Raw genomic sequence first — 14962 nt, forward strand, 5'->3', positions numbered from 1 at the left:
TTAGACCCTGAAGATGCCATCAACTGCCCTTTTGCATACAAAGCAGATTGAACCATAGCCCTCCCTGTATTTATTATTATTATTATTATTATTATTATTATTATTATTATTATTATTATTAATTAGATTATATAGTGCCTTTCCTCACAAGATCTCACGGTGGTTCACAAGATAAATGTAACTTGAACACAGTTAAATAATTTCTCAGTGAAGCTTACCTCATTTAAGATTCCTAGCCCAAGTCACTATGTTCAATATTTTCTCCAACACTCAGAGCAACTCATTTGGAAAAACCTTTGTGCAAATAAAAATCAAAAAGAAAAAAAATCTACATTAGAGATAGACTTTTAAAATATTTTTTTTAAGGTACCTTTTAGAATTTAGTTGTTTGCACAGGTAAAATTTCAGCAAATAAGACAGCTAAAGAAAGCCAATTACAGAACTCTCAGGTTCCTACTTAGCAAACATTTCTGGTCCATAGAAGAGTTATTATTTAGCTTTGCTCTCCATTACAAATCAATAGCCTACTACAAAGTATTTTATTATTTTACCCACCCTTCACCCTAAGGTCCCAGGGCAGGTTACCACAATTTATAATACAACTACCAAAACCATAACAGCTATTGAAATAACAGCAACATCTAATACAAAATAACACAACTCATACAATTGCTTATATTAAGATGCCCAATCTTTCCGCACTGAAACTCTTCGCCACTTTATTTAAAAAGAGATTTCTTTAAGGCCCATGCAGTTTCCCTCTGTGCCCGTTTAACGGAGCCTAAACCCTGTGCCAAGGGGACACCTGTGTTCTCAAGGTCATCGCAGAAATGACTGAAAGCCCAAACCCTGTTCTTAAACAGCACTTACTACCCCCCTTCCACACACCCCGGCCAGCATCTTGAGTCCAGAGCCAACTGCCCCACAACCACAGGGCTGTCACCCCTCTCCTTTATTTATTCCATAGAAGTTAAAGAGCGCTTGGCTGTTGACACGAAAGCAAAAAGAAACAAAACCAAAACCCTCAAAGCAATTAACCTTTGGCTTTGGGTAAGATAAAGCAACTTGCAAAATAAAAAAAATATTATTAATATTATTAATAATAATAATCAGGGCCGGATTTAGGGTGGATGAGACCCTCAGCTCCTGAAGGTAATGGAGCCCTTTATATGTCCAGCTGTCCTTTGTCAACAACAAATTGTCACTTTTTGTGTTGAATGTAAGCTATATGGTCATTTATGGACCTAACAGGTATCTAAAGACATTTGCACGCAACAAAATATGTATTTTATCAAAGTAACCGTTGAACTGAAATACAATTAAGAAGTAGTATAACATATTAATAGTGAAATCATTATTAAGCTCTAACTTAAAATGATCGGAGGCACATTACTTACATCATACATCTCTTTCTTTTTCCTTTCTCATCCTGTGAAGAGGCTGCATCCTAATGTTTTAATGTTGTATCTTAATCTTTTAAATTGTATTTTAATCAACTTGTTTTTATTATTGGTTGTTAGCCGCCCCTGAGCCCAGTCTTGGCTGGGGAGGGCGGGGTATAAATAAAAATTTATTATTTTTATTATTTATTGTAGGAGCCTACACAACACCAAACACTTATACAAGGGTCTGGCGACTTCTGTTTCAGAGTATCTGAAGAAGTGTGCATGCACACGAAAGCTTATACCAAGAACAAACTTAGTCTCTAAGGTGCTATTGGACATTTATATAAATACTTTATTGTCACTCGTACAACTTGTATACAGTGAGATTACACAAGCACCCCCCACTCAGCTCTCCTTATTTATATATAAATACAGTGTGTGTGTGTGTGTGTGTGTGTGTATATATATATATATATATATATATATATATATATACTGCGTCAGACCAACACCTACCTACCTGAATCCACCTGCATCAGACCACCTACCTACCTGAATCCAACACCAAACACTGTTGCTGTATGTAGGTTTTATTTTATTTGGGGTTTTTTAATCTTATATTTTGGAAATGTACATCCAGTTCCCCCCCCCTTTTAAATTTTTTGGGGGCCACTCAAGAGAGTGGGGCCCTAAGCTAGAGCTTGTTTCGCTCACACGTAAATCCAGCACTGATAATAAATAAATAAATAGTAGTAGTAGTAGTAGTAGTAATAATAATAGTAGTAGTAGTAGTAGTAATAATAATAATATCTTCCCTCCCCTGTATTTCGCAGTTGCAGCCACTTCTGGAGAGGAGCACCCCCCGCCCGGCAGCCGTTTAAAACGAGAGGGGGGCCGTCGGACCTTGGGGTCGCCTCAGCCGCCCCCTCAAACCCACCAAGACCCCCCTCGCTCAACCCCTCCTGCCGACCCGGCCGCCCGCCCGCCGTCGGAAATAAGCGCGCTCTCCCCGCCGCTTTACCTCAACTTTCCTTCCTCCTCCATCTTCCTCCTCAGGCGTCGCCGGCGGCGGAGGACTCGGCTGCGCCTGCGCACTGGCCGCCGCCCGCCGTCACCTGGACCAACGGCCATTAACGGCCCGGAACCTTCGGAGAAGGCGCGGAGGGGGGGGGCGCCCTCTGATTGGTCAAGCGCGCCCTCAGACCCCGATCCCCATTGGTCCCAGCGGGTCGGTATATATACCATCGGCATCATCAGCATCATGTCAGCCTCATTGACAGGTGCGTCAGGCCGGCCGCGGGGCAGGTAGCTGAGGGGCTTCCTTAGCACTCGCTTGCTGGTCTACAGTTTTGGCTCCTTTTTTGGGTTTATTTCATTTATTTACCTCATAAAATTCAAGAGACCGCTTGATTATTATTATTTTTAAAGATAAAAATTAATTTTATAAAAAAGTAAAAAAAAATTAAAGATAAAAATTAACCAAGTGGTGGTGGTGTGTTTTTTTTTAAAGAAACCTACCTGAGCTCTCGCTTGCCGGTCTCAAAACGGTTTCATTTATTTATTTACCTCATAGAATTCAAGAGACCACTTGATTATTTTATTTTTAAAGATAAAAATTAACCAAAGTGGTGGTGGTTGTGTTTTTTAAAAAATACACACCTCAAACCTACCTGAGCTCTCGCTTGCCAGTCTCAAATTTTAGCTCCTTTTTTTGCTTTGTTTTATCTATTTACCTCAGAAAATTCAAGAGACCACTTGATATTATTTTATTTTTAAAGATAAAAATTAACCAAAGTAGTGTGTTTTTAAAAAGACCTACCTCAAACCTACCTGAGCTCTCGCTTGCCGGTCTCAAATTTTGTCTCCTTTTTTTTGGTTTATTTTATTTATTTACCTCATAAAATTCAAGAGACCACTTGATTTTATTTTATTTTAAAAGATAAAAATTAACCAAAGTGGTGGTGGTGTTTTTTTTAAAAAAAGCATACCTCAAACCTACCTGAGCTCTCACTCCTTTTTTTGCTTTGTTTTATTTATTTCCATCATAAAACTCAATTTAATTTTTATCTTTTTTATTAAAAAAAAAGTTTGGGTTGGTTTTTTTTTTAATCTACCTCGAAGCAGTTTGCAAAAAAAGGACAAAACAATAAATTCGGTTATTTTTCTTTTTACAACGGTGCTTTTAAAACACATGGAAAGTTAAACAGATTTTTTAAAAGCCCACCCCAGCATTTCTAAGCACCTGGCTAGTTTTTCCCAAATGAAAATGTTTTTAAGTGGGGGCTGAAAGGAAGGCAGCGAAAAGGTGCCTGTCATGAGGCAGGGAGTTCCAGAGGAGAAGTGCTGCCCAACACTCACAAAACAACCAAGTTCTCACCTGGATTGCCTGATTTACAGAACTATAATCAAGATGTGGCAACTATGGCAGCGTTTGAATGATTTCTGATTAAACAATAATTAGCATCTAGATCAAGGGAAGTAATAGTGCCACTGTATTCTGCTCTGGTCAGACCTCACCTGGAGTACTGTGTCCAGTTCTGGGCACCACAGTTCAAGAAGGACACTGACGAACTGGAACGTGTCCAGAGGAGGGCAACCAAAATGGTCAAAGGCCTGGAAACGATGCCTTATGAGGAACGGCTAAGGGAGCTGGGCATGTTTAGCCTGGAGAAGAGGAGGTTAAGGGGTGATATGATAGCCATGTTCAAATATATAAAAGGATGTCACATAGAGGAGGGAGAAAGGTTGTTTTCTGCTGCTCCAGAGAAGCGGACACAGAGCAATGGATAATAATAATAATAATAATAATAATAATAATAATAATAATAATAATTTATTATTTATACCCCGCCCATCTGGCTGGGCCTCCCCAGCCACTCTGGGCGGCTTCCATAAAAACCAAAAATACAGTAAAATATCACATGTTAAAAACTTCCCTGAACAGGGCTGCCTTAAGATGTCTTCTGAATGTCAGATAGTTGTTTATCGCTTTGACATCTGCTGGAAGGGCGTTCCACAGGGCGGGCGCCACTACCGAGAAGGCCCTCTGCCTGGTTCCCTGTAGCTTTGCTTCTCGCAATGAGGGAACCACCAGAAGGCCCTCAGCGCTGGACCTCAGCGTCCGGGCAGAATGATGGGGGTGGAGACGCTCCTTCAGATATACTGGACCGAGGCCGTTTAGGGCTTTAAAGGTCAGCACCAACACTTTGAATTGTGCTGGGAAAGGTACTGGGAGCCAATGTAGGTCTTTCAAGACCGGTGTTATATGGTCCCGGCGGCCGCCCCCAGTGACCAGTCTAGCTGCCGCATTCTGGATTAGTTGTAGTTTCCGAGTTACCTTCAAAGGTAGCCCCACGTAGAGCGCATTGCAGTAGTCCAAGCGGGAGGTAAGCAGAGCATGCACCACTCTGGCGAGACAGTCCGCAGGCAGATAGAGTCTCAGCCTGCGTACCAGATGGAGCTGGTAAACAGCTGCCCTGGACACAGATTTGACCTGTGCCTCCATGGACAGCTGTGAGTCCAAAATGACTCCCAGGCTGCACACCTGGTCCTTCAGGGGCACAGTTACCCCATTCAGGACCAGGGAATCCTCCACACCTGCCCGCCTCCTGTCCCCCCAAAACAGTACTTCTGTCTTGTCAGGATTCAACCTCAATCTGTTAGCCGCCATCCATCTTCCAACCGCCTCCAGACACTCACGCAGGACCTTCACTGCCTTCACTGGTTCTGATTTAAAAGAGAGGTAGAGCTGGGTATCATCCGCATCCAGCCCAAACCTCCTGATGATCTCTCCCAGCGGCTGCATGTAAATGTTGAAAAGCATGGGGGAGAGGACAGAACCCTGAGGCACCCCACAAGTGAGAGCCCAGGGGTCTGAACACTCATCCCCCCCACCACTTTCTGGACACGGCCCAGGAGGAAGGAGCGGAACCACTGTATGACAGTGCCCCCAGCTCCCAGCCCCTCTAGACGGTCCAGAAGGATGTTATGGTCGATGGTGTCAAAGGCCGCTGAGAGATCCAGCAGAACTAGGAAACAGCTCTCACCTTTGTCCCTAGCCCGACGGAGATCATCAACCAGTGCGACCAAGGCAGTTTCAGTCCCATGATAAGGCCTGAATCCCGACTGGAAGGGATCCAAATGGATCCAAACTACAGTACAAGAAAGAAGATTCCACCTAAACATTAGGAAGAACTTCCTGACAGTAAGAGCTGTTTGACAGTGGAATTTGCTGCCAAGGAGTGTGGTGGAGTCTCCTTCTTTGGAGGTCTTTAAGCAGAGGCTTGACAACCATATATCAGGAGTGCTCTGATGGTGTTTCCTGCTTGGCAGGGGGTTGGACGCGATGGCCCTTGTGGTCTCTTCCAACTCTATGATTCTATGTTTGAAGTAAAATAAGACAAAGGGTTTAGTGAAAAAGACGTTAGGTTTATTATGAACATCATAGAATCATAGAGTTGCCCAGCCCAGAACTGCATTGGCTTTTTTAGCTGTCGCGTCACACTGTTGGCTCATGTCAAGTTTGTGGTCAACCAAGACTCCTAGATCCTTTTCACATGTACTGCTCTCAAGCCAGGTGTCACCCATCTTGTATTTGTGCCTCTCATTATTTTTTTTGCCCAAGTGCAATACTTTACATTTCTCCCTGTTAAAATTCATCTTGTTTGTTTTTGCCCAGTTCTCTAATCTGTCAAGGTCGTTTTGAAGTGTGATCCTGTCCTCTGGGGTGTTAGCCACCCCTCCCAGTTTGGTGTCATCTGCAAATTTGATCAGGATGCCCTTGAGTCCATCATCCAAGTCGTTGATAAAGATGTTGAATAAGACCGGGCCCAAGACAGAACCCTGTGGCACCCCACTAGTCACTCTTCTCCAGGATGAAGAGGAACCATTGATGAGCACCCTTTGGGTTCGGTCAGTCAGCCAGTTACAAATCCACTGAGTGGTAGCATAGTCAAGACCGTATTTTACCAGCTTCCTTACAAGAATATCATGGGGCACCTTGTCAAATGCCTTGCTGAAATCAAGGTAGGCTACATCCACTGCGTTCCCTTCATCTACCAGGCTTGTAATTCTGTCAAAAAACGAGATCAGGTTAGTCTGACATGACTTATTTTTCAGAAATCCATGCTGACTATTGCTGATCACAGCATTCCTTTCTAGGTGCTCACAGACTGTTTGCTTAATGATTTGCTCCAGAATCTTCCCTGGTATTAATGTCAGACTGACTGGGCGGTAATTATTTGGGTCCTCTCTTTTCCCCTTTTTGAAAATAGGGACAACATTTGCCCTCCTCCAGTCTGCCGGGACTTCGCCTGTTCTCCAGGAATTCTCAAAGATGACTGCCAGTGGTTCTGAGATCACATAACTGAATTATGAAATTTATTTTAGTACAAGTAGTTTTCTAAAGTAAATATACTGGGTAAATACATTGGGCGTGGACAGGAAGTCATGTATAAAGATATGAAATGTAGAATAATAGAATGGAAGATGATATTGTAGTTAACTGGAAAATTATTAGTGTTTTTTCCTTTGATGGCCACTGGCCCCATCACCTGGCAAATAGAAGGGGAAGAAATGGAGGCAGTGAGAGATTTCACTTTCTTGGGCTCCATGATCACTGCAGATGGTGAGAGCAGTCACGAAATTAAAAGACGCCTGCTCCTTGGGAGAAAAGCGATGACAAACCTAGACAGCATCTTAAAAAGCAGAGACATCACCTTACCAACAAAGGTCTGTATAGTAAAAGCTCTGGTTTTCCCAGTAGTGATCTATGGAAGTGAAAGCTGGACCATCAAGAAGGCTGATCGCCGAAGAATGGATGCTTTTGAATTCTGGTGCTGGAGGAGACTCTTGAGAGTCCCATGGACTGCAAGAAGACCAAACCTATCCATTCTTAAGGAAATCAGTCCTGAGTGCTCACTGGAAGGACAGATCCTGAAGCTGAGGCTCCAAGACTTTGGCCACCTCATGAGGAGAGAAGACTCCCTGGAAAAGACCCTGATGTTGGGAAAGATGGAGGGCACAAGGAGAAGGGGACGACAGAGATGGTGGGACAGTGTTCTCGAAGCTACCAGCATGAGTTTGACCAAACTGCGAGAGGCAGTGGAAGACAGAAGTGCCTGGCGTGCTCTGGTCCAGGGGGTCATGAAGAGGCGGACATGACTAAACGACCCAGCAATCAACTTGTAATGCAAATTCTACATTATGTTTCTTTTTGAATTTATCAAATAAAGTAGGGAGAAGAACTTGGCCCGGCAGCTGATGGGCAACCGGTCAGACCTCTGTCATATGCTGGCAAGGCCTCACTCCTGTCAGCAATTGTGCTGCAGCATGCTGCACTAAATGCAGCCTCCGGATCAAGCAGAGTGATGCATCTTCATACTCTCAATGGTTGTGCACATTAGTACAACTCCAAGGCTTCAGTCTGTTAGAGTCTGCCCTGATTACTGTATTATGTGTTTTAGATTCAAAAACCCCACTTGCATTCATTTGATGGGAAGGGCTGGGGCTGTGATTTGTAATGTTTTTACTGTAAATATTTATTTATTTTAATAGATATATTTTAGTAGGTTTACACACACATACACATACATTATTATTTTATCTAAATGTTTAGCTGTTTCTGTTTTATCTGTAAGCTGCCTTGTGTCCCTGGGGAAAAGGCATAATAATAATAATAATAATAATAATAATAATAATAATAATAATTAATAAATAAATAAATAAATAAATAATTTGAGCTTTTCTCCTAGGTTAGTGTGCACAGGGCACTGATTCATAAGGATTTATTTTAGCTGGGGGAGGGGGGAGCAGTTGCACAAAGCACAGCAATCTGCTTTCATTTTTAAAATTATTTTCATTTATTTATTTGCTATTTTACTTTTAAAGGTAAAATAGGAACAAAAGGCATACAATTAGGATAAGTACTTGGTACTCAGTAAAAAATAAAAATATGCCCCCTACTCTCACTAGCCAATGTTCTGTCCCACCAGCAAAATCACTGAGTTAATTAACAGGATTTTAAAATGCTATAGGGGGAAAAAATATTTTATTAATAATAATTTAACTGTTCATGCATCTGGGGAGTACTTCGAAAGAAAGAACACCAGAAATGTGATCTTTGATAGAACCCCTAAATAAATAATACTGGATACAGCACCAGCTACGGGAATGAATTTTCATACATTATAGAAATATGGAAAGATGAATCTAAGGAATCAAATATGAAAGATGTTTAAAATCTCCTTTTAAAAAAAGTCTGAAGCCTTTCTACTGGGTATAATTGGTACAGACATTCCTAAAAATCTGAGAAAGGTCTTAATGTACGCAACAGTTGCAGCAAAAATTTTAATAGCAAAAAATGGAAAAGAGAAACTACCCTGACTAAATTGGACTAACAGGCAAAACTATTGGAATATACAGAACTAGCAAGAATGACAGGAAGAATTAGAGACAATACAGAACAAACTTTTGTTAGGGAGTGGGACATTTATAGAAAATATCTTGAAGAGCATTGTAAAAATGTAAATCCTCTTTTTTTTTAAATAATATTTATTAAAAGTTTAACAATTAAAGAAAAAAAGTAAAAAAGAAAGAGAAAAAATAAACAGTACAAATCAACACATTACAATACATATATATATATATATAAAGAAAATCATAAAAACACGATACATCAAAACAAAAACAAAAGCAAAAACAGTTAAAAACATATCCAATATTTCCATATCTTTATCTTTCATTAGCTTGTTTCATCGACCTCCTTTTTGTGTTCTAGTTGTTAATTATTTCAGCAAATCCTTTCCTTCTTTCACTGTTTTCTGTCATTTGACTATCTTAATTTATTTTAACCTTATCTTACCATTAAAACCCTAAAACTTATTTATACTTAACTCCTTATAACATTTCTACTAAAACCATATAATTTCATTCCAACATTTTTCTAACACTCATTAATTTTGCAACATTTCTCTAAATAATTTTTTTAAATACTTTTTTTCCAATCTTCTTCCACCGTCTCTTTTCCCTGGTCTCGGATTCTGTCAGTCCTTTCTATCAATACCATATAGTCCATTAACCTGGTGACCTTCTGTCCGAGGCTCTTAACTCTCTTCCATGTCCCTTCTGCAGATCTTCATATATATCCATGCACATTACTTTGTCTTCTGCTGATCTTGTTATTAATTTCCTTCCTTTGGCACTGAGGAGTAGATCTCGCGGGAGCTCCAACCTAGCAATGTCTTTATTCCTTCTCAACAGGTCAGCCCATTCTCCATAGTCAGAACTAAAGTCCAAAAGATATTTCAGAGCGCCACTCTCCCCCTGACCCAAATCCAGATCCCAAAGGCCAGAGCATCCCTGCGTAGGAGGATCTATCCAACTTTCCTTCTCCAATCCAAGCAGGGCTCCATCCCACCAAATCTGACTTTCTCTAGCTTCGATCATAAAGGGCAACAGCTTATGTTCATCAAATTGCCTCTGGGAGGCCAGGGCTCTCTCCACTTGAATTACTTGAGGTTCAACCACAACTTTCTCCTTCATCTTCTCCACGGCTTGCCATGTCAAAACAGATTCCTGGGTCAATTCCTGAGTAATTTCTGTATAGGTATTCCCTTTTTGTCCCAACTCGGTCATTTTTTGTCCCAAATTGTCAATTTTAATAATCCTCACATCCATCTTCTCATGAAGCTGTTCCAATAAAGCACTTGTCTTGCAAAATGCAATCACTAGGGCTTCTTCTGTCAACATTCTTGTCCAAGGTCAAACTCTGATTCTCACACTCTTTAATCTCTGCAGCTGGAAAATTCTCCAGCTCCACTCCTGCAACAGTTCCAAAAGCTCCCTCTAGGGGAAACAATTTCTATTTGTATCCATCCTTTTAAACACAGATCCAGCAACAGAGCTAGTTTCGATTTTCAGTTACTTTCCCCCCTCCTTTTTAAGTGTAAAAGGAAACAATGGAAACAATGTATTACTCTTATTTAACTATCTGTCAACATCATTTTATTCAGTCAATGAACTTTCCCAAAACGTCAATCTTACTGGCAGTCCGTTCCCAGGTTCGAAACGGTGGTAATTTATCTTTCTTCACTCTCCTGTAGGCTTAAACAATAGAATTTCCCCCCTCTTCTCCTGCTTCCAAGGGGGGTTTAGTTATTTTAACCGATGGAGATTTAATCCTTTACAAAAGACTTTCCAGGCTTTAGCTTGCAACGTCTTTGCTTCACTCTATTTACAAAAGAGGAAGGCGGATTTCCTGTTTGAGACCTTCCCGTTTCGATGCCAAATTAAGAAGTTTAGAAATCCAATTTTCCGTTCTACTCACGGGTAGTTGTTTAGAGTCCAATTGTCCACAGGAAAAAGTCAGCGCTCTCCGGCAACAGCAATGCGGCTTCACTCCGTGAAAGAAGCAATCGATTCGAAGCACCACGCCGCTCACCCCACGTCGCTCCGGATCCCCGAAACTGGGTTTCCCCGCGAGTAGGGGAGGCGCAAAAGGTGCCAGCCGAATCCCACGTCCACAGGCTTCTCCCGCCTGTGGTTTTTAGTGGGTCTCCGCCTCGCTGCGGCGGTCAGACCCTGATTTCCACGGAGCAGATTCCTCCCGATCAGAGGAAATCCGCCATTGCCAGAGGCGCTAACCCGGAAGTCCTCATAAAAATGTAAATCCTCTGGCAGGCTTAGACTGATTCCTGTATGAACATAGAAAACTTTGCAAAAATAAAACTTGGGCTGAGATTCTTCGCTATTTCCACCATATTAGCCAGTTGCCTGTTGGAGACGAGGCTCCTTCTCTGGACTCTTTCTCTGCACTGGGGGCAGGAAGCCTCCGCCTCCGATTCCCCCCAGAACAGGACCAAGCAGGATCGGCAGAAGTTGTGCCCACACTCCGGGATGGTGACTGGATCCTTGAAGTAATCCAGGCGGATGGAGCAAGTGGCTTCATCACGGAGATTCTGGATGTGACCCCCCGCAGCAGCCATGGCTCCCTCGTGCTGAAGACCCTAAAAAAATAAAATAAATAAAACTTGGGCAAAGTTTGAAGAGATAATGAAAAGCGGGTTACATAAAAGAAAACCAGGACCCTTGATGGGGTGGCTGGAAGTCACAATGGAAGTTACGTTGTAAGAATTTACGGTAATTTATCCTTTGTAAATCGTAGTAATCTTTGGTTCTTTTTGGTTGATTATATTTTTTCTTTTTAATAAAGCAATAAACATATTTTTAAAAAATGAAAGGGAGGGAGCCTGTTGCCTTCCAGGTAGTAGGACTCCAGCTCCTATCAGCCCCACCTTGAATGGCCAACAGTTGTAGTACAACAACATATGGAGGGCTACAGGTTCCTCATTTATGAATTTATAAATTTATAGATCATTCCTGATTTAGCACCTGCGGTGTGCTAGAGACTCAACGCCTTCCCCAGGGGGCTTATCTTCAACAGGATAGGTGGGGCAGAGGTAAATTGAGAGCTGCACTGGATGGGGCTGATGGGAGTTGAGCTGTTTTGCCAAACACCTGGCAAAGGCTGCTCCAGAGAGAAGGGAATGGGAACTACACGCTAGAGCTGCTTACTTGCAAGTCTGTTTTCATTTCGCCAGGCTAATCTCCAATCCCCCTGAAAGATTTTGAAAGCAAAGCTGGCTGCTGAACTTTCTTGATTATTTTCAGCCTCCAAGGAACAGAAGAACCGCCGGCATCAAGGCAATTTCCTCCTCGCACAGCATCTTTCCTCACAATGCTCCTGATTAGTTTTACTGAACTGCCTCTTGTCTGGTTCTTGCGCTTTGGTGGGGGAAGTATTTTTGATTGCTTGGTGTTCCCAAATTCACAGGTGACCTTAACTGGAAAAATTAAATTTCATCAGGTAGCAGACAACCTGACAGTGTAATTGTCTCTATCAGGGAATGACAACTTTAAAATTTTGAGAGTCCATTCTGTTCCCTATGCTTCCATTTCTTGCAAATCTGTGAGAGGCCATGTAGTATACTGGTTGCAAACCCAAACTAGGACTGGGAAGAACTGGATTCAGATCCTCGCTTGGTGACGTTGTTTGGAACGCTATCTCTCAACCTCACAAGGTTGTTGGGTGGGGGGGAGACAGACATTATTGAGCTCCTTGGAGAAAAGGTGGGACATAAATAAGAATGAGGCTGGGAAACAAATTTGATTCAGTTTGCATTTGAAAACAAATTACAACATTTGCACTTTCCAGGAAAAACATATGAGAATCAAAGCACAGCCATCCTTCAAAATTCACACTTATCCAAATTTTGTGATGCAGGTCTCCAAATACATAGCATTTTCCAAAATGCATATATTTGTGCAAATTGGACATGACAATATATTAATCAGAATAACATACAAAAATGCATTAAGTTAGGGGAAACTGCTTGCCAAAATCGTACATGTTACTTCCGAGACAGACGGATGCCAGCAAGTTCAAATGCAAAGCTGCATACAAAAATGTGCTTATTAGGAGAAATTTGCACTAAAACGCTTATTTTCATCAGGATTTAAAATTCACATATTTCTGTAGCAATGTGGAGAAGTGAATTTAAAATTGGAAAATGAGAAACTAAGAAAACCGAAAGTGAAAGATCCTTTAATCCCTAAATAAGAATGAACTATGATAAAACTCTTTTAAGTCTCCCTACATTCTCCCTCCTTTTAACTTGAAGCAGATGTGGCATCCTTGTGATCATCTTTGCTGCTGTGAAAATAGGCTCTGATCAAGCATTGACCCACTATATTTAGGTTTCTTTTGCATTCCCTGCTGTTTTCTGCTCTGAAGTTTTCCTACATTCACCTCCACCTGCCTCCAAGGTGTAATAAATTTTTCATGCCACAGCTCAAGCTGCTAAAGCAAAACGCAGTTATGTTCTTAACTGTCAGCAGGTGACAGTCTTGCTTTATTAGCCTTTTGCTGTTAATGCTTTCTTGGTCGACATCAATTTTTCAGCCCGTGACCTAGAAATATAAAAAGATGAGAAAGAAATCTCACCTGCCAACATCTGGCATTTGGGGCTGCTATTAAAGGCACACGAGTCATTAAAAATTAGTTGATTTTGGGAGCTGGCAAAGCCTTTGCCATCTACAGCTGGCCATTTTTATGTCTGGTTTTGCAGGATACGTACAGTACTTGGCTTTATAATGATTGTAGTTTTGTGCGCTATCGATAATAGTCAGTAGGTGGCAGTGATGAGGCCTCTGCCATGGCTTTGCAACATCATTAAATTGCAAGAAAAAGGTGGTGGTGGGGAACCAAGTCATCCTTCTTGTAACACACTCTGCTTGGACTGCATGTTTGCCTAATGTCAATGGACTGGGAGTTCCAGTGGTCTGAACTCCAAGTTTGCCTTTTGTTGTTGTTGTTGTTTAGTCATTTAGTCGTGTCCGCCTCTTTGTGACCCCCTGGACCAGAGCACGCCAGACCCTCCTGTCTTCCACCGCCTCCCGCAGTTTGGTCAAACCCATGCTGGTAGCTTCAAGAACACTGTCCCACCATTTCGTCCTCTGTCGTCCCCTTCTCCTTGTGCCCTCCATCTTTCCCAACATCAGGGTCTTTTCCAGGGAGTCTTCTCTTCTCCTGAGGTGGCCAAAGTGTTGGAGCCTCAGCTTCACGATCTGTCCTTCCAGTGAGCACTCAGGGCTGATTTCCTTCAGAATGGAGAGGTTTGATCTTCTTGCAGTCCATGGGACTCTCAAGAGTCTCCTCCAGCACCAGAATTCAAAAGCATCCATTCTTCGGCTGAAATATACTCAGTGTCGCAAAGTGATTTCATGCTCTTTATTCAGCTCATAGTGGTGAGGAGGAATGAATGAAAGTCCTAACATCGGCGATCCGCCTTCTTGATGGTCCAGCTCTCACTTCCATACATCACTACTGGGAAAACCATAGCTTGAACTATACGGACCTTTATCGGCAAGGTGATGTCTCTGCTTTTTAGGATGCTGTCTAAGTTTGCCTTTAGTATTCATGTAGGTAAATTATCTGAATGCAGCTACTTTCTATCTCCACTTTCATAATGGGTGAACTGGTTGGAGGCAAGGAGAAGTGTGTGATCGTGAGTTAGTGAGAGGAACTGGAGGAGCCTGCAATGATTTGCATGCTATTTGGAAGTGTCCTATGGAACTCAGTGGGACTTACATCTGAGTAGGCATGCTGGGGGGTTGGCCTGAAAGTCTCCTTTGGTGGGATATATATATATGGTTCTCGTTGGTTCCTCTGCCTTGAAAAGCCAAAAGGAAGACACATGAAAAAGTCAAGCATCATTTCCAGCCTTTCTCAGTAAAGACACAGGAGCAGTTTAGGAAAGAAAATGTGGCAACCCAGTTTGGATTATAGAAACGTGAACAGGAGTCTGTAACATGGGTCAGAGGCCCTAAGCTCTGAAGATAATGAGGCCTTTTATGTGTCCAGCTGTCCTTTGTCAACAACAAATTGTCGCTGTTTTTTTTGTGTTGAATATATGCTAAATGGTAATTTATGGACCTAATAGGTATCTCAAGCCATTTGCACATAACAAAATATGTATTTTATCAAAATAATTGTTGAACTGAAATACAATTAAGAAGAA

Source organism: Podarcis bocagei, assembly GCF_964188305.1.
Source record: "Podarcis bocagei genome assembly, chromosome: 8".
In the NCBI taxonomy this organism is placed as follows: Eukaryota; Metazoa; Chordata; class Lepidosauria; order Squamata; family Lacertidae; genus Podarcis; species Podarcis bocagei.